Source organism: Triticum aestivum, chromosome 2B, assembly GCF_018294505.1.
Source record: "Triticum aestivum cultivar Chinese Spring chromosome 2B, IWGSC CS RefSeq v2.1, whole genome shotgun sequence".
NCBI lineage: Eukaryota > Viridiplantae > Streptophyta > Magnoliopsida > Poales > Poaceae > Triticum > Triticum aestivum.
The window spans coordinates 344541289-344565080 of NC_057798.1; positions in this window are offsets into that span (position 1 = coordinate 344541289).

Consider the following 23792-nt stretch of genomic DNA (forward strand, 5'->3'; position numbering starts at 1 on the left):
GAGCTTTCAGCTTTTGTTTCGTGTGTCTTGCCATCGATGCTCTTTTGGAAACAATAAAAACTAACTTCCTTGCTAATGCATCTCAATGGTTAACAGATTAGAGCTAATATTTACATCGCAACTGAAGACAAAGTTGTGAGAAGGTGTTAAATTAAAATTGATCCATGCTTTCATTGGCAGCAACGTCCCCCCAGCTCTGTCTAAATCAATAAGGCATGTTGGGGAAAAAAGTAGTTGTCTGGAGCATGCAACATTCCGATCATTTTGTGCAATTCCACTAAAATAGAGCTGAGCAAGATATTAAGTGTGATTACGATAATAGATGACTGCTGATGAAACAATAAACACACAAATAGAAGCCTGTCACCTTTGCAATCTCTCTTAAGACTAACTAGTTGGAGAAGATTAGGCTCGAAGTTGGATGAGGAGGATAGAGCAAAAACAATCTCCCTTTGTGCAGTCGCATTGAAATGTAGAGACGTTGCCCGTGTGACATTTTAGTACAACTGCACAAAACACTCTTAAGAAAAAAGTGATTTGTGCAGTTCACCAAAAGGTAGCAATAGCAACAAGGTGAAATGGATAGCCCTGTTTGCAAAAAAGAGGTAGAAAGGAAATAATTACTGGCCAATAACAGTTGATGACACATGCGACAACAAAAAAGAAGCATATTCCTTGTCCTAAGGGAAGATAACAACACGGTTGTGTTTATCTAAAACGGTGTGAGGACGAGATTGCAATATGAAAAGTACGTCGGACGAGCTACGTTTTGGGCAAAGAACTATGGAAGATCCACATGCAAGATTTTCCACATGCAGCGACGTGGGTAGACGGGCAGTGGAGCAAGGCCGAAGGGGATACCCGGGGGTCGTCGGGATGTAACTAGGTGAGCAGCGGCGGGCGGGATCTGCCAGTACTGTGGCAGCGAGCAGGTGGCATAGACCCTACCGCGTCGGAGCTTGGTTAGATAGAACGGGGGTTAATGCAGATCAGGACGTGCTGGCTCGGTGTCGTCGAACAGAAAAACAATGCACATCCTCCCTTTACGCCGGCGGCCGGGATGTGGCCGGATCAGTGACCAATGGTGAGAGAGAGAGAGAGGCCACCGCCGCCTTGTGTGAGATACTCTGAAGAGAGACAAACACAGGCAGGCAGGCTCCATTGTATATAGTGGAGCAGACTACCTTTTTCTCCATAAAAATCGTTTTATATTCTATGTACGTGCCATTGAATGATATAACTTTATTTAAAAATAACGCGCCAACGCATCAAGTCGAACTTTGTTTCGTGCACGCGTGGTACACGACCTCCGTAGGTACACAACCGCTACACGCATTCAAATTAGCACGTGGGCTGCCATTTCGTACAGAAATGAGCTCCACTGTGTACCCACGCGGGTGAGGCTGGGCACGAAGCGTGACTACGTGCACCTATTCTCTTCGTGTACGTACACCACCTATGTTGGGTTGTGTGAGAGACATACAAGCGTAGAGAGATATAGTGTGTGGGTTCGTGAGTGTTTTTTTTGGGGGGGGGGGGTCAATAAAAAATTGTAACATATGCAATGTGTGTGAAATAGAGTCTTGGATATATCATATATATAGGGGGCGAACCACTAGAAGAGAGTGGAGGTATCATCGGCTTGAGGTATCCATAGAATCGAAGAGAGGGATGGTGTGCGTGTGTGTGTGCGCGCGCGATCAATAAAGAGTGCCATCGAATTTGTGTGTGCCCACGTCAAAGATATAGAGTGGTTGGCCTACTGGAACGTGAGAGGGGACAGGTGTAGTTTGTCTCCGTGGCATGGATACCTACCTACAACGCTCAACTATCGGTGTGTGGTGGGGGGAGGGGAGGCCTAATTAACTATAGAGGTACAATGGCTGGTGTTGGGGATATAACTACTGAGTATAAACCGCCCCAGGAGGGGGCCGGTTCACACTCAACCGTATTGAAGCCCACGAAGACCCGGAAGGTGGCGCTTTACTATGAAGTTTAGAGGCCCGGAGCCCAAAGGCGGATTAGGGACCATAGTGGTAAACCGCCATAGTCATATAGCTTGTATTGTAAGATAAGGAAAGGAGAGACCGAGCCGAACACTTGTATGAGTCGGCCTCGGGACTCTGTAAACCGGCTGGGTGTCAACCCGTGTATATAAGGGGACGACCCGGCGACGGTTCAGGAACAAGAAACAACAACTCGAGAGCCAGGCATAGCGTGTTTGCTCCCTGGTTATCGAGATCCCAATAATCCCATCACAACTAGACGTAGGCTTTTACCTTCCTCGAAGGGGCCGAACTAGTATAAAACTCCCGTGTCCCTTGTCCGGTTTAACCCCTTCAAGCTAACCCGTTGTGATGGCTCCACGACTAAGTCCTTTCACAAGGACATCTGACGTGATAATTCCACGACAGTTGGCGCCCACCGTGGGGCTATCGCACGATGGTGTCGAGTTCTTGAAGGGCTGCTCTGAAGGACTTAAGGGGTACGTGATCGGCCGGATGACCAAAAGTCGTCGCGACAAGCTCTACATCGACGACAAAGGATGGGGCCCCGAAGCCGGCTCAATCGAGTACGGGTACCGGGTTCCCTTCGGCGGAATTCATGTCTTCATTGGCAAGATCGGCGAACCGGTCCCTGAGCCGGACACCTGCACCGACCTCGTCGAGACGGCTCAGCGTGCGAGTCCAGCCCGGGTTACGCCCGCCGTGAAGCGTGCGTTCGTAGGATGTGTCCATGGGATCAGATCTGAACCGGTGTCTGAGGACGAGACGGCGGTATACTCCGATGGCGAATCATCCACTGGTGAAACTGAGTCCTTGTACCAGATTCATGACGGCATGCCCGAGGGGTATTCCGATGGCAACAATATTCCGGATCTCCTTGAAGCACCAAGCCGGGTTGCTATTTACATGGCCGGCACACAGCCCATTTTGCAGTCTTCATCTGCCGCGGCAATAGATACCGAATCAGCGGCCGGGGCAGGTACTTCGGCGCGCCGGCCGGCGCAGGTTCTCGCCGATTTAATGGATGCTTGGGAGGCCTTGTTAACTGCGACACTTACCCCGGAAACACGAAATCAGCACGATGCAGAGGTTGCAAGACTGAAAGAGCAAATTGCGCAGGCTAAGGAGGACTTGGCGGCTGAGGACAATAGGATGGCCGAGGAACATGCCGCTTTGAATGCTCAATCACAACAGATACAAGCACAGAATTACCGACTCATGTTAGATCGGACTGCGTCAGAGGATGTGATGTGAAGGAAATATCGGTCACGATTGCCGCCGGTTTACGAAGGGGTAAATCTCTTTCAGACACCAGGCGCTGGGCCGAGCAATCCGGCGGCCGCAAACCGAGCCGAGGCGCCTAGGATCGCCCCGGATCAGCCACAAGCAATGGAGTTGCTCCGACGGACGGTTAATCCGCCATAGTATATGCCTACGCCGCCGGGTCACTTTTCAAGCCCCCTGGATAACATGATTGCTGCGGCCTCACGCCTGGCCGCCATCCTGATGGAAGGAGATTCAATAGAGGCAGTTGAGACAAGGCGAGCACGAGACCTCCTTCAAACCGCCGTAATGCAGCAGCAGGCTTATTCATACAACCGATATAGAATTCATTCAACTCCTCGTCCGAGCCCAAGCTATAGCAGGCGGATGGACGAACCGGAAGTATCTAGCAGCGCGCGGCGTCGCAATGCTCAGGAAGTAGTGGATCATGGCAGGGCACGAAGGGATGGTGTTTTGGGTCGTCATCAACCCGCCCCGGTTCAGCCAGCAGTATCGGTTGACAGAGGCACCGGGCTTGCTTTCAGTTCCTGGGGAGTGCCGTGCCTCATTCCGGCCCTCCGTAACGTGCGTCTGCCCAAGGATTTCAAGGGTCCGTGCAAGGTTCCTAATTACATGGCGGATCAGCCGCCTGAGGCGTGGGTCGAGACTTACGAGATGGCAATGGAGATGCTGGATGTAGATGAGGCAGCTTGTGCAAAATACTTCACGATGATGTTGGAAGGAACCGCCTGTACCTGGTTGAAGAATCTGCCGGCTAACTCCATCGAGTCATGGGATCAGTTGAAGGCCCGGTTTATAGCCAATTTTAAAGATACGTGCAAACAGCCCATGTCCATTGTGGATCTGGATGCTTGTGTTCAGGGCGAGAACGAGTCCACAACTCGTTGGGTGCGCCGGGTCTCAGAAGTTTTGCACTCGGCCGACCGAATTAACGCCGGCCAAGCGATTATCACGCTGGAGCATAATTGCCGGTTTAAGTCACTAAAGGAGAAGTTGGGACGAATCAAACGTCACTGCAATGACCTGGGAACCCTCATGGCAGCCTTGGTAAAATATGTCGATTCTGATAATACCAAGGATCCCGATTCTGATAATGAGAAAATGGAGAAGGGAAAGAGGAATGGCGGTGTGAAGGGACAGCAACACAACCAGGGAGGCCATGGGAATAATGGTAAGCGTAAAGCAGATTCAGATTTTGTGGCTAATGCTAATGTGCAGTGTCGTAAAGGTAAACCGCCCCAGCGTGGTGGATCGATGAATCTGGAGCGCTTGTTGAATCAGCCCTGTCCAAAGCACGGAACCAAGGAAGCCCCCGCAACTCATCTCTGGAAGGATTGCAATATTATGAGGCAATTCAAAAAGTCTGATCTCTTCCGATATGATCAGGGCCTGTCGGGCGGTTCAGGTCCAGGTTTTCATGGTGGCGGCGGTTCAGGCTCTGGATTTCAAAACAATCAGAATAACCAGAACAACCAAAGCGGTAATAACCAGCAGGGCAATCAAGGGAATCAACAGCAGTCAGGTTATCAGAGTAGCCCGAAGCAGCTGAATGGTGGACAATATCATGTATTCACCACTAGTCTGTGCAAGCGAGATCTGAAGCTGCATAAGAGGGCTGTTAATGCGGTTGAACCGGCAGTTCCATGCTATCTGCGCTGGTCGGAACAACCTATCGTGTGGAGTAGGGAGGATCATCCGCCCCGGGTTGACAATCCGGGTCAGCTAGCTCTGGTGGTGGCACCTCAGGTGGGAGGTTACAAGTTCACCAAAGTACTTATGGATGGAGGAAGCAGTATTAACATTCTGTATTATGAGACATTCCGTCGCATGGGGCTGACTGATAAGAATCTTAAACCGTCCAATACGGTTTTTCATGGTGTAGTACCAGGAAAGTCGGCGTATCCAGTGGGCAAGATTGCTTTGGAAGTTGTGTTTGGAGATGAGCATGATTCCCGGTCTGAGACATTGACTTTCGAGGTGGTGAGAATCCAGAGCCCGTATCACGCACTGTTTGGGCGACCAGCTTATGCAAAATTTATGGCGAGGCCATGTTATATTTACTTGCAGCTCAAGATGCCGGGTCACAAAGGAACCATCACAGTTCATGGAAGTCGGAAAATCGCTTTGGATTGCGAAGAGAGTGATGCGGCTTACGCTGAGTCGGTTTGTGCTACAGAGGAGTTAAAATTTTACAAGGAAAATGTTCAAAGTCCCTGGTTGCAAAAGCTTTTCGTCATGGGTTTTACTGGCTGACAGCTCATGCTGATGCGGAGGATCTGGTAAAGCGATGTGATGCTTGTCAAAAAATTTCCCGCAGAGCTCATGTTTCGGCTCAGGAGCTACGGATGATTCCAATCACTTGGCCTTTTGCTACTTGGGGGCTTGATATGGTGGGGCCTTTTAAGCGTTCCCGAGACAAGAAAACCCACCTGTTGGTGGCAGTTGATAAATTCACCAAGTGGGTTGAAGCGGAGCCTGTCAGCAATTGTGATGCAGCGACGGCGGTTCAATTTCTCAAAAAGATTATTTTCTGCTTTGGTTATCCACACAGCATTATCACGGATAATGGTACTAACCTCTCCAAAGGTGAGATGGAGGATTTCTGTCAAAGAGAGCATATCCGACTTGATCTAGCATCTGTAGCGCACCCTCAATCCAACGGTCAAGCAGAGCGAGCTAATCAAGAAATTTTAAAGGGTCTTAAACCCCGGCTCATGATTCCATTGAAACGGACGCCGGGTTGTTGGGTGGAAGAATTACCTTCTGTGTTGTGGAGCATCAACACCACCCCCAATCGATCAACCGGATATACGCCTTTCTTCATGGTCTACGGAGCAGAGGCGGTTCTCCCAAGTGATATACGTCATGATTCCCCCCGGGTTGCTAATTATGTTGAAGCGGACAATGAGCAAGCTCGCCAAGAGGCACTGGATTTACTAGATGAGAAGCGGGATATGGCTTTGGCACGTTCGGCGGTTTATCAACAAGACCTGCGGCGCTATCACAGCCGTCGGGTTAGGACAAGAGCCTTTCAAGAAGGTGACTTGGTGCTCCGGCTTATCCAGGATCAGACCGGTATACACAAGTTATCCCCGCCTTGGGAAGGACCCTTTGTGGTCAGTAAGAATCTGCACAACGGATCATACTACCTCATTGACGTTCGAGATGACTCACGCAAATCTGAGGAGGAGACCCGGCGGCCCTGGAACATAGCTCTCCTCCGGCCTTACTACACTTGAGCCATAGGCTCTCTTTATGTACATATTTTGACGATGTATATATTATCATCAATAAATAAATCAGCATCCTTGCTTCAAAGCGGGGCCTCTGCTGTTTTTTCTCAAACATTCTTTGAGTTACATGGGGGCTTCAGCTGACCAAGCGAAGTATTATCCCTTGAACCGGCTATCACGCCACAGAGCTTGGGAGCTTCACACCCAAAAGGGCCAAAGAGAGTTTCGATGCTATGCACAACTCAAACATAGGCACCTAATGAGCACCGCTCATCACGTTACTTGGGGGCTCCTTGGTCCAATACCAAGAAGTCTGAATGGACCCTTGTAGCTGGGTATCGACCCACGGCTTGGAAGCCTGGTATATTTACCTAAAACCCTGGGTTAACCTGCCTTCATCAAGTAACACACTCCTATCCAGGTCATCCTGGCACGACCCTCCGAACGTTTGACAGTTACTCTCCTTGAGACCCTGAACTGTCAAAGTAAAAACGGTGATTGGCTAGTTGGAGGTCTATCTTAAAAGGCTTTGTTAAATGGTTCAACTCAGTGGCCTGGCAGCCCACAAAAAGCCTCGCATTTGGGCCCGGCAGCCCCCCAAAAGCCTCGACTACACGGTTTCCATTTGAACTTTGGCTGAATTTTAAACCGATTTTTTGGCTTGTTCAACCGTCTTCTAAGACCGGCATTTTTTTAAACTGGCTTGGTTTGCAACTTTACGTTGACAGACCTTTATTTTAAACTGAAGTTTTCTTAACCCGGCTTGGCATTGATTTCCTGTCAACGGCCCGGATCGTCTGGCGTGAATCATCACCCGGCGTGATTTAATCTACGACATCAGAAAATGATGGCGATACAAATACTTCAGATTTGGGTTTTTCACCCTTATCGCAATTCAAGTTGGCTCGTCAACTAGCCAGGGATCTTGTACTACCGGTATGTATAATTTCATATTATTCTGATTTGATTATCAATCCGGCATATTTTGGGCATTATGACCCGTCCGGCGGTAAACCGACAGGAAATGCATATTATGATACTTGGAACAAAAATTGATATTGATATGGCGGATCAACGAAAAATATCTCTTGCACGCCGGCAGCAGATCAGCATAAGTTTCTTGCTATCCTATTACACGGCACTTCAAGGCCCAAAATATGGAAATATTCATTGATTGTTGTACCAACCGCTTGGACGGATTAAGCTTCGTCACCGGGTTGACGTGAGGTAGATGGATCATCTGGCGTCGGTTCAACCTCCTCTTCATCCACTGACTGGAAGTCATTGGTGGTCCAGTCAATCCGGGTTAAGGCCTGAAAGACAGCCTCTTCACTTATAAGCTCAGCCGGATCAACATCAGGAGCGTAAGTATGCTTACGGATTGGTGGAATGAGGCTCTGCACTTCAGGAATCACAGCTTCAACCCGTTTGTTGTCTGCATCATAGAACGATTGGGGAACCGTCAGGTTCGCCTCTTCGGCTAGTTGACTCGCCAAAGGACGCATCTCCCTTGTTACCCGTTTCAGGGCGTCATTGTCAAATTCTTCGCCATTTTCTTGGGCACTGGGGAAGCCTTTGGATATATCAGCCGGGTCAAGGTCCGCTATCCATGCCTTGGCCCGAGTCAGCGCCAGCAAAGCGCCGGCCCGAGCAGCGGATCGCTTTAGCTCTTCTATTTGTGCTGGTGTCATTGAAAGACGGTCCAGTGTATCTTTGATAAGTGTTGGTGCCGCATTATCATATGACGTTGCGCATATAACCCGTTGAGCGCCGGTATACAGCTGCTCAATCAGTGTATATGCCGCTTTAAGCTTCTTCCGCATGTCAGAACCCAGGTGAGCGATGCGATTTCCTATATCGGTTCAAGAAATACATGTTAAACCGATGAAATTTCAAAGGGATACAACTTTTGGCAACCACTACTTACCAAATATGGCAGAAGGCCATGGCATTGATTTGGCGCTTCAGTCCAGATAATTCTTCTGCCACCGGTTTAAGAGCCGATTCAGCAGTCTCTGTCCGCTTCACCAGTCCGGCCTTCTCGCTGTCCCAGTTGGCCTGCTCAGATTTAAACCATTCTTTAAGTTGCTCCATGGTGGTCAAAGCGGTTCTCAGCTCATCCTTGGCCTTGGTGGTTTCTGCTTGTTGGGTCTCAAGGTTTGCTCGAAGATCAGCAATTTGTGAGGTTTGTTGATTTATTTCACTCTGCAACAGTAAGAGAGCATGTTAATATCTTTCTTCAAAGTCCTAAGCGTATAACCAGTTATACACTCAGCACTTGGGGGCTAATGCGGATCGTTTTTATGCGGATACTTCAAGTCCCAAGGATTAATACAAGTTTTAATCATGGCACTTGGGGGCTAATGTGTATTTGATCAAGACAAAGAACAGTTCACAAGGTACAGCATGAAGAATATAAAGTACCGGTCTGACTTTCTCAAGACAAACCGGCCCTTGGGGGCTACAATGCAATGAAGGTGCAGAAATTCTAAAGTGCAATGTTTACCTCATAGCGTTCCTTCATTAGATTTACTAAACCGGCTTCATAATCACGGCTTGTATACAGCCGGTTCAGAAAGCCGGAATGAAGGTCTTGAGCAGAGAGATCGGTATAAGCAGACAAATCAGTCTTACCCTTCCCTTTGTTCATGGTAGCAAATTCATCTTTCGCAGTATGCTTTGACAGGGCAACCGGATTACCAGGGGCGGTATATCCAGTGCCTGTAACAACAACATCATCATCCTTGGCCGGGCTAGAAGAGTCAAGGTTCTGAACAGGCTTGGCAGTTTGTTAGCTGGACTTGGCGGATCAGCAATTGAGTCCCGTTGTTCCATTGCCGGGCTCGGGGGAGCAGGAGGATTTAAAGTATCAGCCTCTGCAGTCGGTTCAGCTTCTGGCGGGTTAGCATTACCATCTTGATTCGGCCCAGCAAAGCTGTCCATGGCAACTTCCGGGTTTTTGTTATGATGCTCGAGTGTCTTTTCCGGATCAACTTCAACAGTAGGGTCGCTGGTCTTGGCCTTCTTGCTTAATCGAGCTTTGGCGCTATAACACCAAAGGTTAGAGTATGACAAACCGACAAAATAAAGTTATAAATCAGGTAACACTTACCCGGCAACTACTTTGAGAGGAGGCAATTGGGTGGTCGATGAACCGCCAGACGAGCTAGAAGAAGCCTGGTAATTCGGGTCAGACGGATTGAGAGGGCATCGGAAGAAACCTTTAAAAGGGTATTGTTTTTCAGGAGAACAAATCACCTCTGGACGGCGTTTCCGGGGGGGCGTATCAGCTAAACCGGACGAGGTGATCTGTTGACCACTATGCCGGGTTGTGCGACGTTCTTCTGCTTGCCGTTTCTTCAAAGAAAATTTTGGATCCAAATGAGCAAGGGGGTGAGATTGTTTTACTTTCCGAACTGTACGGCGAGTTCTTTGAACCGGCACAGGGTCCGAGTCGGAAGAAAGAAGAATTACCTCAACATGATCTGCATGGCTGGCTTCAGCATCATCCTGAAGATGATCATTGTCAATAAGATGTATAAAAAAGGAGCCAAGTGAGTCAAGTTCTACCTCAGCATCTGATTCTTCTTCCTCCGGCGGTTCAGAAGAATCGGCAGCTTTCTTCTTTCCGGCCTTCTTGGTGACCTTGGTTTTTACACGAGGAGCACGGGCCGGTTTATTACGTTTCCAGAAAGAGCTGTTGGCCTGAAATTAAGGCAAGGAAAGGTTAGTAAACGGTCGATGTGGAAATCAGTAAAGTATGTACATGAACTTACCGCCGGCGGTTTATTGGAGATACAAAACGGAGCCAAACCGGTTTGGCTGCATGCAGTGACCGGTTCATCAAGCATCCTTTTTACACATTCAGTGATTTCAAGCTCGGTCATTATTACTTCATGATGCCGTTGAGGATCTTTTACACTTCCGGTATACTCATGCATCAATCCGGGCCGGCGGCTCAAAGGCAGAATGCCCCATGAAACCCAGCAGCGGACAAGATCAATGCCGGTTAAACCGTTGGCCATCAGAGCCCGGAGCTTGGCGAGTTGAGGAGCGAAATTCTTCCGTTCCGCGGCGGTTAGACGCGATGGCATTGGGTGGCCGTTGCTAAGCCGGTGAGGGCGGTAGCCCGGCAAGGGATTTTCTCCATCAGGAGCAGTATTCCGGCAGTAAAACCAGGTCTGGTTCCAATCTTTAGGATGGCTATGGTGTTTGGCATGAGGGAAATCAACTTCTTTCCTCTTTTGAATTGATACGCCACCAAGCTCTGTGTTGGGGCCATCTGAGAATTCTGTGCGGTGGTTGAGATGAAAAAAATCCCGGAACAACTCCACGGTTGGCTCTTCTTGAAGTTAAACTTCGCAGAATACTTGAAAGTTGCATATGTTTGATACAGAGTTCGGGCCGATATCTTGCGGATGGAGTTGGAAGCTGGCAAGGACATCCCGGAAATTTTTTGATCCGGGCGGACTAAATCCCCGGTCTAAATGTTGCATAAAAACAATCACCTCTCCCTCTTGAGGTTCAGGTGGACATTCTGATTCCGGAACTCGCCAGTGGAGAATGTTCTTTGAAGCTAAAGCGCCAGTGATGACGTAACCATTGATCTGTGTCTCTGTGATCCGGGATGGAACCCAATTGCAAGCAGAAAATTGCTTCGACATTCCGGAATGAGGAACTGAAAATAAAAAGTGCCGGTTTAAGGCGTCTAATTCAGTGTTAAACCGGAGAAGGGTACTATGCGAGTTTAGTTGGCGGTTTAAGAGAGGGCTAATGTTATATGGCGGATTGATTTTTAAGGAGTTAAACCGCCTATAGGCAGGATGGCCAGAATTTCAAATTTCTGCTAAGTGTTACAAAAACAGGTTTCACAATATGGCAGTATAATTTTGGATCTACCATGGATAATCTAAGAAAATGTTCCCGAGCCCTACAATGGCGCTAAAGAGGAACAGAGACGAACCAGATGGAGTCTATTCAGAAACAGTAAGATACTACGGTATGATGAACTAACAACATGGATCTAGCCACAGTTCAAAACTATCAGGCACACATATGTATGTTCAACAGGAAGACCAGGAGGAGGAACACAAAAGAACTGATGAACGGCGATGAACATGGATGAACTTGAAACCCTAATGGAGATCTAGGGTTACAGGGAAGCGCACTTACCAGGGTCACACGGCGGCAGAAGAGCGCGGCAGGGTCTCTGGAACGAACAGGGTGATGCAGCGGCCTTGGTCGGTGCAGATTCGAAGATCGACGGCGGCGGCGGCGCTGGGGTTTCTTCCGGTCGCGAGGAAGAAGAAGAGAAGAAAGGGGAGAAAATGAAAGTACCCGTCGGGTGTATTTATAACAAGGCAGGGAGATAAGTGACAGGCGCGAGAATCGAGGAGTCCAAAGCGGCAAGTGGCGCGGCTGTCGCCTCGATTTCCGGGATGGCATTAAATAAAGGGAATCTTTTTATTTATTTTTTACAGAAATGACGTCATGATAACCCATTGCTGTATCCAGAGGATGATGTCACGGTGGTTTAACAAAGTTTATAAAAGAAGGCATCATGGCGGTTTACGAGAAATGAAGGAAGGCGTTCACATGATTCTGCTAAGTATCAAAGATTAACATGAACAGGTTCAAATCAATCTGGGGCCTAATGTTGGGGATATAACTACTGAGTATAAACCGCCCCAGGAGGGGGCCGGTTCACACTCAACCGTATTGAAGCCCACGAAGACCCGGAAGGTGGCGCTTTACTATGAAGTTTATAGGCCCAGAGTCCAAAGGCGGATTAGGGCCCATAGTGGTAAACCGCCATAGTCATATAGCTTGTATTGTAAGATAAGGAAAGGAGAGACCGAGCCGAACACTTGTATGAGTCGGCCTCAGGACTCTATAAACCGGCTGGGCGTCAACCCGTGTATATAAGGGGACGACCCGACGATGGTTCAGGAACAAGAAACAACAACTCGAGAGCCAGGCATAGCGTGTTTTCTCCCTGGTTATCGAGATCCCAATAATCCCATCACAACTAGACGTAGGCTTTTACCTTCCTCGAAGGGGCCGAACTAGTATAAATTCCCGTGTCCCTTGTCCGGTTTAACCCCTTCAAGCTAACCCGTTGCGATGGCTCCACGACTAAGTCCTTTCACAAGGACATCTGACATGATAATTCCACGACAGTTGGTATATGCGTGGAGGAGGAGAGAGGCCTACCTTATTTATTAAGGAAGATTGACCGACATCCATGCATATGTGTAGGAGAGGAATAAGGTTGGGAAAGAGACAGAGCTAGAGTGTTGGAGGGGGTGGTAATGTAGTTGCTTCTAACAAATGGTGGGAGAGGCTTGCTAGACAAACGGAGGGCACACCTGTAATATCAATAAGAGAGGGGATGGCTGCCTTTCTGTGCACGTGCGTGTGAGAGACGGGTCAGGAGGCATGCACGAATTATGAGGGGGGACGATATGTCCGTGGTAAGCAGACGTAACTACATAGGAAGATCAATCATCCTTTGTCATAGAAAGGAGAGACATAACTTGTGAGGTACATCGATCGATGGGTGGGGGGAAATAGTTAAAGTCGACCTAGGTGTATGTAGGGAGATCGATCGGTATACATGCATGTATGTGTTAGAAGCAAATAAGGCCCCGGGAGAAGGATAGAGAGAGAGGGATGCATCTAGGAGGTGGTGCGAGAGGCATACTATATCGAGGGGGAAGGAGTGTGCGAGTACGAGATCAATGAAAAGAGTGGTAGGAGTGAGGCATGGACGGTGATAAGAGAAGAGGGGAAGCTTGTGTTTGTGGTAGGCATACCTGGGTAGAGAGGCATATCGATCGATGTGTGCCATAAAGAAGGACTTGGGGGGGGGCTACACACACCATGGGTGAATGACCTAAAGTGAAAAGACGAATTTGCGCGATGGAGCTAGAGAATGCTGAGGGAGAGTGAGAGGGATGCGGGCGTGTGCATGCACAAGAGAAAGTTAGCGCTAGCTACAAAGATAAGATGATTGTGTGGGTGTAAAAGACGAATAGAGATCATAATTCATTATAAAAAGCAAATTCAAATATTTGAAGAATTTATCATAGTGTTTTAAACCGACGCATGCGTGAATATATGTAATGGTGATACACATGGTGTGGTTATGAACATGTTATACTACATATAATATATTTATCGCTACTCTTATAAAAAATAGAGTTGTTGATGATGGTGTGCCTGCCATCCTGCAATATAAGCCGTCCGATTTTTATCTGATGGATAGGAAGGAAACTATGGCAATTTTGAAAAAAGATACCCACACCCCTCTCCATATTCGCAAATAAGGTCTCCCCTTGATCATGTTGATGTTCCACTGAATGCATGGGCATCTTGCTAGTACTACATATAATATATAGAACATTGATTATAATTTGGGCTAATGTGTGGCTTTTGCAGCTCAGAGCTAAATACTTGTCATAATGTAGGGGGGTGCACTATACTTTGTGTGAGAAACACGGTGTCAGGACCCCGATCCTAAGTCACACCGATCTAGCATGTAACACATCATATCACTTTGCGGCCTCACGCACGGTATTCCCACGGGTGCCACCTTACCTGGCCCGGGACCGTTTGTGCCTTTTGGCTCACATATATGATAGTGTCGCTGCATCCATATGACAAAGACCCCGGGCTGACATGACTAGTCGTGGACCCAAAGTGGCGCTAACTTATAGGGACAGGCATACATGACCCAACAATGAACGTGTCGATCAACAATGCATGAACCCAAGTCGTAGCAAGCTACATGGACTTAAAGGAACAACGTGTGACATTTCCCCGAAGGGACATACACAGGAACGAAGAAGGACACATGCCGGCCAGCCTAAGTGTTTCGAAGCAGTAACAAGCTACCATGGCTCAGTGGAAGCACTAGGAGACATTTCCCGGTAAGAGAGGCTACCAAGGATGAACAACTAGGTTGTTAGATCCCACACATACCAAGCATTTCAAATCATACACACAATATGCTCGATATCTGCAAATACAACATGTCATCACAACATAACTCTATGACTCAAAGTATTTATTCAATAGGCTCCGAGGAGCGAGATATATTACAAACATGGGTCTCATGACTCAACATTCAGAGCATACAAGTAAAAGCACATGCGGAAGCTTATCATGTTTGAGTACAAACATCTATAAATGAAAAAGGCTGAGAAGCCTGACTATCTACCAGATCCTGCCGAGGGCACAAGGTCATAGCTGAGTAGCAAGTTAAACGTCGAAGTCCAAGCGGAACTACTAGCGAGATTGAAGTCTCTCTGCAAAAACATAAATTAAGTAAACGTGAGTACAAATGTACCCAACAAGACTTACATCAGAACTATCTACATATGCATCAATATCAACAAAGGGGGTGGTGGAGTTTAACTGCAGCAAGCCAGCTTTGACTCGGTGGCTAACCTGAACTACGACTGCAAGTAACCCTTTTGAGGTGGCGCACACGAGTCCACATATTCGTCATATCAATACACCACTATGGATCCGCTCCCATCTTCCTACGAGAACGCCATCCGTAGCACTCACGCTTATCTTGCACATTTTAGAGTATCCACTTTCACTTGTCTATGAACTGTATAGGCAACCCAGAGGTCCTTTACCGCGGACGCGGCTATTCAAATAGATCATATCAACCCTATAGGGGTGTACTTCTTCACACACGCTCTCGCCACTTACCGCGATGTACACATCATGTATCTCAGGAACCTTCAAGCGGAAGCCTGGCGAGGGTGTCGGCCACGACCTGACTAACCACACAAGTCTCTAGTCTAGGTTTATCGCCTATTCGGGTTCCATCCGCAAGGAGATCCGGCCGGGGTGTCGCTCAGGGCCCCAAATGATGTTTACAGGGTTCCAAGCCCACCAACCGGGCGATTCTTGGCATACCCGGCCACGGTAGTCTGACCCAAGCCCACTTGTATCGGGTGCCACTTGGTAGACTACTAACATAACCTACAAACACCAGAAACTAGCTGCAACTCTCGGACAGAGATCGAGTTGATTAATAAGTCGAGAGGGGCACTTAAGCATTCCAATGTGTGGTAGTAGTTGTTCATGGATCACAAACACAGAACTCAGTTCTTGAGGACGGTTTCAATGAGACAACCCACCATGTACTCCTACATGGCCTCTCACTACTACCTTTACCAAATCGTATTCACACACTTAACTCTCAACAGTAGGACATGTTCACAACTTTCCAATTCATCCCCGATGAATCAGACCTAAATCAAATCTAAGCAGTAGCAGGCATGACAAACAAGCATGAATGAGTTGGCACATCAGGTCTCAAACAACTCCTACTCATGCTAGTGGGTTTCATCTATTTACTGTGGCAATGACATGTCATGCAGAGGAAAGGGGTTCAGCTACCGCAACATGAAACAGTTGAAACGTTGTTGTCCTAATGCAGTAAAAGAGAGCAGGAGCGAGAGAGTGAGATTGTATCAGAATGAACAAGGGGCTTTTGCTTGCCTGGCACTTCTGAAGATAGTATAATTCTTCATCGGTGTCATCAAACTCATCGTCGGAACACGTCTATCGAGAGGGAACAACCACCGGCAACAGAGAAGGAACATAATCAATGCGATGCACAATATGATGCATTATCATGACATAGCAATATGATGTGATTTGAGCTAATGCAACTAGCAACCAGATTAGATGAAGTTGGTTTGAATCCAAGATTCAAATTCAACTCCATAAGTGAATAATCAAATGCCATTTATTTCATTTGCCCTAAATAGTAGTCATAAGTTGTTCTAACATGCATGAAAATGATACATATGGATAGATTGGATTTTTCTGATAATTTTATATATATAATTTATTTCATTCTGAGCTACAGTTGATTTTCTATGATTTTTAGAAGTTTTAACTATTTTCTGAAATAAATAAATCGTTTAGATTTATTTAAAATCCAGAAAAGTTATTACTGCGTTAGCATTACGTAAGAGTGACGTCAGCAGGTTAACTGACCCCTCCAGGTCAAACCTGGCCTGTGGGTCCCGCACGTCAGTGTCATAACTAATTAACACTGTTAATTAGTCACTAACTAAAGAAACTAATCGAGGGTTAGATAGGGCCTAGCCCACTTGTCAGTGACTCAAGGGGAGTCAAACCCCTGGTCAAAAGGTCAAACGCGCCGGTGGCTTGACGCCAACAGCGATAGACGCGGCAGAAGGGCTCGGGAAACGCCCTCCGGCGACCAAAACAGCGGCAGCGATCATCTACACGTAGCTGGCGCTCAGCCGCATCCAGCGAAGCAAGCGGGAGGGGCTGAGGTCGACCGGGCTCGCCGGAATCAAGCTCGTGGCGGCGGCCAGCGTGCGGGTGCACTCGAGTCGGCGTTATGCTGCATGGAAGGGGGCATGGATGGGTGCTACGGGCAGCTGGTGATGCACTGAGCGCGATGATGAACTCCGTTTTGAGCTTGGGTTGACGTGGCCATGGCGGCGACTTGGCCGGCGGAGCCGAGCACTCGGCCGTGGTGGCAGGCGGGGTTTGAGGGCGACTTGGATAACACATCTAGGGGGTAAAGAGAGAGGAGCTCACGACGGTTGCGACAGTGGCCTCGGGGAGCTCGGGGAGGGGCTGGTGACGGCAGGAGGTGTCGGAGTAAATGACCATGGGTAGCCTAACTAGCTCCTCCTGGCTCTTTAAAAAATATTTGGCCGACTGGGCCCTCAAACATCCAAGATGCAGGGCCGCCTTCTCTTGGCTGGCTGTCCCACCGGCCGACTGCTGGAAGGCGGCCAGGCTCTGCGAGCCCACCCAACGATGGCCGACTCCTAGCAGCCGGCCACCAGAGGGCCGGCTCCTAGCAGGCGGCCTGGCTCACACCCTCAAAGTCTGCACCCACATAACAACGATAAGACGAGGCGTGGCTATAGTGAAGCCTGCTACCCTCGAATCCCGGAGCAAGCGTGGCCATAGTGCATCATACGGGGCGGCCACTACCCGTCCGGTGTGGTACTGTTGCCATGTTGACCATGACATCACCCACGACAGGCTGTTAGTATGGCCCACAGGCAGCGAGCCCTTCCTGCCAGAGAGATACCAGAAGGCGGGCCAAGCTTCACCAGTCGGCCTGGGGGGAGGCCGGCTCCCAACAGTCGGCTCACCCCCACCCTGGAAGTTTGTGCGCCATCAAACGGATAAGATGGGGTAAGGCTACAGTGAAAGCCTGTCAGGCGGCGGCACTGTAGCCATGCTTACCCCGACAAAGCCATCGTCATCAGGAGTGGGGCTACAGTAACCAACAGCCGACAAGACCCCCAGGTGGTGGGCCCAGCCTATCGGCCAAGAGGCCGGCAGCTGGTGGGACCCACCAGTCGGTGGGCCCCAGCGGCCGGCGGAGAAGCCGGTGACTACAGACACTGATGGCCCGAACCCACATCCAGCCGGATTACCATTGTACCCCTAGGGGGTAGGCCTATATAAAACCCCCAGGGCACCCATGCAAAGGGTTGATCTCTTGAAGTTTTAGACACCACATAGAGAAAAGAGGAGAGCTAGCCTTGCCCTTCTACTTCCTCTAGCAAAACAGCTCAAGGAGCCTCTTGTAGCTACTTGTTTTGATCTAGTGATCATGCGGAGACCCCGCAGAGCAGGAGTAGGGGGGTTATCTCCTAGGAGAGCCCCGAACCTGGGTAAGATTCACCGGCATGCATGTCTTCGCCTCATCCCATTTCCAGGCACCGGCGATGTCTTACTGCCTCCCACAATGATAAGCCACCCGTTGGCATATGTCGCACCTATCACCTGACATTTGGCGCCCACCATGGGGCCAGGTGCACATCGTCCGGAGACCTGCTCTGGACGGGAACCCTTTTCCTTCCCAGCGAGCGTAGCCAGCCCGGTACACCCAATGGCGCTTGCCCCGACGTGCTGCATGGCGTCGACGATGCCTGTGCAGCGAGCTGCCTCGTCGTTCTTCTCGGCGAGGTCCACCTCTCCGACGAGCCTGCGTCCGACGCGGGCACAGACTGCCCCGAGAACCGCCTAGTCAGCCTCCTCGACCAGCTCCACGTCGCCAGCGAGCCTGCTACAGACTTGGAGTTGGTTGGCTCTACCGACCCAATGCTTGTCGACTCCGACACGGCATCGCTTGACACCTTCCCCACCAATGTGGTGGTCATCGACGACCCTCTTCCTTGAGCCGACAACAGCAGCAGCACCATCACCGAGGTGCTGGTCATCAGTCACGACACCGCCTTCGGCTGAAACGTCCATGACGCCTTGCAAATGGCGTTGCATGACCTGTCCGCCCCCATCCAGGCCGATGCCGACGCCGACACGCTGGAGGCCCAACGCCTTGCCCTCATCGAGAACAGCAAGAAGATAGCCTCCATGAGATGCCTCACCGAGGCTTACCAGCACGAGGTTGACCGTGCCGCCTCAGGCATGCCGCCTGCTGGCGGACCCAACCGGATTGGCGCTATCAAGAAGCGCGGCGCTGCCATTGCCAGCATGCTGGGTGCTGACCGCCCAGTCTACGCCACGCCACTCGAGAACCTGCATGCCGCCTAGGCGGCCGTAGATGAGTTGGACAGGCTGGAGGGTGACAAGCTTCACTGCATGACCAGACGCGTCCAGCAGCTGATCGACGTGGCCACAGAACAGCATGAAGCCGGCGCCCGCGCTGAAAGCCCTCCCCCACGTTGAGAGCACGGCGCGACATCCTGGATGCCCACTGCAGACGGCGCCTGCATGAGGAAAGACAAGGAGCCGACTGCTAGCCACAGTCGGACTCGCCTCTCCATCGAGCGCGGTGTAGAAGGCCGCCCCTGAGCTGTGGAGCGAGAAGGGAAGCTGCCTCCTCCTCTGCCTCGCGGGGAGAGATATCCCACCCTACCGCCTTTCACGCACCCGATGCTCAGCGACCGACTGGGCCGCCGCGAAGGAATCGGCGAGAATGATGCCCACCATCGGATCGACCGCCTGGCGCGATCCCTGGTGCTAGAAGAAGAAGACGATGTCGGCCCGCCCTGTTTCGGCCCCGCATCCGCGACGAGCCCTTCCCCAAAGGGTTCTCGCTCCCAAGAGACACGCCAAAAATACAACAGCTCGGTGAAGCCGAAAGACTGGTTGATCGACTACTCCACTGCAGTCAGCATAGCTAACGGCAACAGGCGCGTTGCCGTGAAGTACGTCCCCCTCATGCTTCAAGGCATGGTACGCACCTGGCTGAACAACCTCAAGCCCTACAACGTCAACAGCTGGCTAGACTTCACGGAAGTCTTCATCCGCAACTTCACCAGCACGTACAAGCGGCCTCCCAAGCCCCGTCAGCTCTCCTTGTGCGTCCAAGTCCCAGCGAATCGACCCGCGACTACCTCACGCGTTGGGCCGAGCTCTGCAACTCCTGTGAAGGGGTGCACGAGGTGCAAGCAATAGAGTAATTCACTGTCGGGTGCCGAGAGGGCACCCTCCTCAAGCACCGACTTCTCCGCGATGAGCCGGCTACGCTCGACGAGCTGCTGATCATAGCAGACAAGTACGCCATGGACGACTCCTCGATGAAGACCGAGCTCCGAGTGGATGCCTCTGGAAAGGTGCTTCCTCTGGCTCCAAGAACGCCGGCTGGCGACTCCAACCGATGCCCACATCAGAACGACAACAAGCGCAAGGCTCCTATGCCGCCTTCCACCAGTCGGCAGGTGGCCACAGTCGAAGACGAGTAGCCTGAAGGGCAGCCCATGCCTAAGCGACCTAAGGGCGGCAGGCCGGCTTGGCAGCCGGCTTTCTCCTACGAGCAAACCCTTGATGCCCCCTGCAAGTTCCATAGCGGCGTGAAGCCGTCCAAGCACACAACTCCGAAGTGTCATTGCCTCACACAGATCTCCAAGGGCGAAGGACTACTACCCCCTCCGCCCGCTGGACAGCCGCCTCTGGCTCCTCAGCGGGTGGCTGCTTGCCCATCACTACTAGAGAAAAGCTTACTAGTGGCGCTGGTTTTTTACATACCAGTAGCGCGGGCACCCGCGCTACTGCTAGGGCGCTACAACTATTATTTAACAGTAGCGCGTTTCTGAACAAGCGCTGCAACTAAAATACTTATTAGTAGCGCTACTTCCTCCACCAGCGCTACTGCTATCATCACGTAGTAGTAGCGCCCTATTTTATCCCCACGCTACAACTAGGCAAGTAGAAATAAAAAAATAAAAAAGCAGTCAGGTGCAATATTCATGGAAATCAAGACAAGTCCAGTGCAAATAAACTAAGTTCATAGAACCATCTCACAAACATTAACGACAATACCACATTTAATATAACCACATAATCTCACAAACTCATATAGTAGTCAACAATGCATGGATATATCATAGTTGATAAGTCTACTAGGTAGTGATACTAGCATATATATGGTTCAACAGCCACACACATGCATATGAAGTTCTAGATGATGTCGATGAAGACCATCATCCTCAAGCCTGGGCGGTGGGTGTTCCTGATAGTAATTAGGATTGCTTGTCCAACATGAAGATTCTTGCCGACGAGGAAGCTCTTCCACCCAACCGAGTTGAAGTGTGTGCGACCGTACGTGTCCACACCGTATGCACAAGTGGTGACGGAGCCCCTTGCAGTAAGGCGTATTCCAGCAGAGCCTTCTTCATCAGGCTTGATACCACAACTCTTAGATAGGCTCTTTGGCAATTTCTGAATAAGAAAAACATATCAATTAATAAATAGCCTCACACATTCTACACGAAGCATATATATCATCAGACTCTACACTAAGCATATATATCATCGGACTCTACACTAAGTATATATATCATCGGACTCTACACTAAGTATAACAATAAAGCATATAACATTCACTAAGCATATAAGATTCACTAAGCATATAAGATTCACTAAGCATATATATCATCGGACTCTACACTAAGTATATATATCGTTGGACTCTACACTAAGTACAACAATAAAGCATATAACATTCACTAAGCATATAAGATTCACTAAGCATATAAGATTCACTAAGCATATATATCATCGGACTCTACACTAAGTATAACAATAAAGCATATAAGATTCACTAAGCATATAAGATTCACTAAGCATATATATCATCGGACTCTACACTAAGTATAACAATAAAGCATATAAGATTCACTAAGCATATAAGATTCAGTAAGCATATAAGATTCACTAAGCATATATATGATCGGACTCTACACTAAAGTATAACAATAAAGCATATAAGATTCACTATGCATATATATCATCGGACTCTACACTAAGTATAACAATAAAGCATATCATCAAATTACTCTAAAAACTACAGTAAATGCAACATACCATCATATGCCGATCAACCATGGTACTTGTCAGGCGGGTCACGAATGGCACCCCGACGAAGTCAGCACGTGGCGGAATGATGTCCCATAGGTTGCACACCTCCTCCCCGCTCAACTTCATTCTTTGAGCTACGATGGCATCACCGAGTGGGTCGTCATCATCCTCATCATCCTCATCATCCTCATAATCTTCTGCTTTGTTGATATAAATCATGGCCAGCTTGGGTCTTTCAGCTCTGAAGGAGAAGCTGATCAACTCACCACCGGTGATACGCATGTTGTCGATGAAACGGACCCATCCATCTCCTCCCACCCGCGTCATCTTTCGTCCTTTCTCGATCTCCATAGTGTAGGGCCCCCCGGGAGCCTCAAATGTCATAGAGTCTCCAGTCAGATTGTTGAATTCTGACCTCACATTGCATGGGATGATCTGTGTACAAAAAGCAAAATGATATATACACGACGCATTAATGCCAATAACACTAAAAACAAAATAGTAGTTACTAGTTTCATATAATTTATTACCACCGCATGAAGAAAACTAGACTCGAAGTAGATGTCAAACAGCGTGCCAGTTGCAAGGCTGCTGGCGCACCTTGACTTGCACCGTCGACATGGTGGTGGTGGTGGTGGCGCCATTTCCCTAAAGCAATATGATTAAAGGATTAACGATCCAAAAAGTAAACATAAAGTTTTCATAGCTAGAGTTCACATGGCAAGCAAAATAACAACTAAAAAGTAAACATAAAGTTTAGTCCAACAATCACAAATTGCAAAAGTAGAGTGATTGTATGATAAAACACAAGAGTTTCAGGCGCACCTCAAATCTGTGTCAAACTTATTCTGTCGCGGACTCAAACAAAATTAGAATCATGTCAGCAAATTGCCAATGAAGCATACCAAGAAAGCTAGCAATCTAGTAAACTAATGTCCCCAACTCTTCAGATGAAGCGTTGCTATCAGCATGAAATTTGCACTAAACACAAGGTTAAACAATACTAGTAGCTCAATAACCTAGAGATGTAACAAACAAATATATGGCAAAACATAACAATACTTTGATATCATCTCATCTTCGTTAATCACAACAAAGCACACTAAATAAACTACCCCCTTCTCATATCAGTAATCCTAAATCTTGATGATTTCTGAGTATAGCACTTACAAATTAACTATTTTTCTATGATAGGAACATGAGCTTGTAGCTTTGTCTCTCACATGAACAACACCTAGTGGCCAAGCCCATACTTTTTTGGCCATGAACATCACCTCAAAAAAAATCTACATTTGTTAACCAAACCGAACACTAACCCATCTGACCATCAATACTCATTAGGGTTAATTTGAGAAACAACAAGGAAAACACTTGATACAACTAAGGATGGCAATTTTACCCACGGGTACGGGTACCTGTGGGTACCGTACCCGCATGGGCAGGGTATGGGCACACTTTTATACCCACGGGTAGTACCCATATCCTACCCAGTAAGTCATGGGTAGGGTACGGGTATAGTCTTGTACCCACGGGTATACCCATACCCTGCCCATTTGTGAACTAATGTTATGTTGTCGTCAATTAGTCATTAATTTATCATGTGACTCGTCTACTCCTATTGACTTAAGAGTATGATGTGATTTCTAAATTTTGATATTGGTCAATTACTCATCTATCTATTATTGAGCTGAGATAATTGATTTTTGTGCCAAATGTGCAATTAATGAGCGTAAAATTGTGAACAACGTGTGTACTATTTGTTCTACCCGTTGGGTACCCAATGGGTAAGGGTACCCGTCGGGTATGGGTACGGGTAAAGTTTCATACCCATGGGTACGGGTATGGGTAGAATTTTGTACCCACTGACTATACGGGTATGGGTATGGTATTGCTCTACCCTGCCCATACCCTACCCATTGCC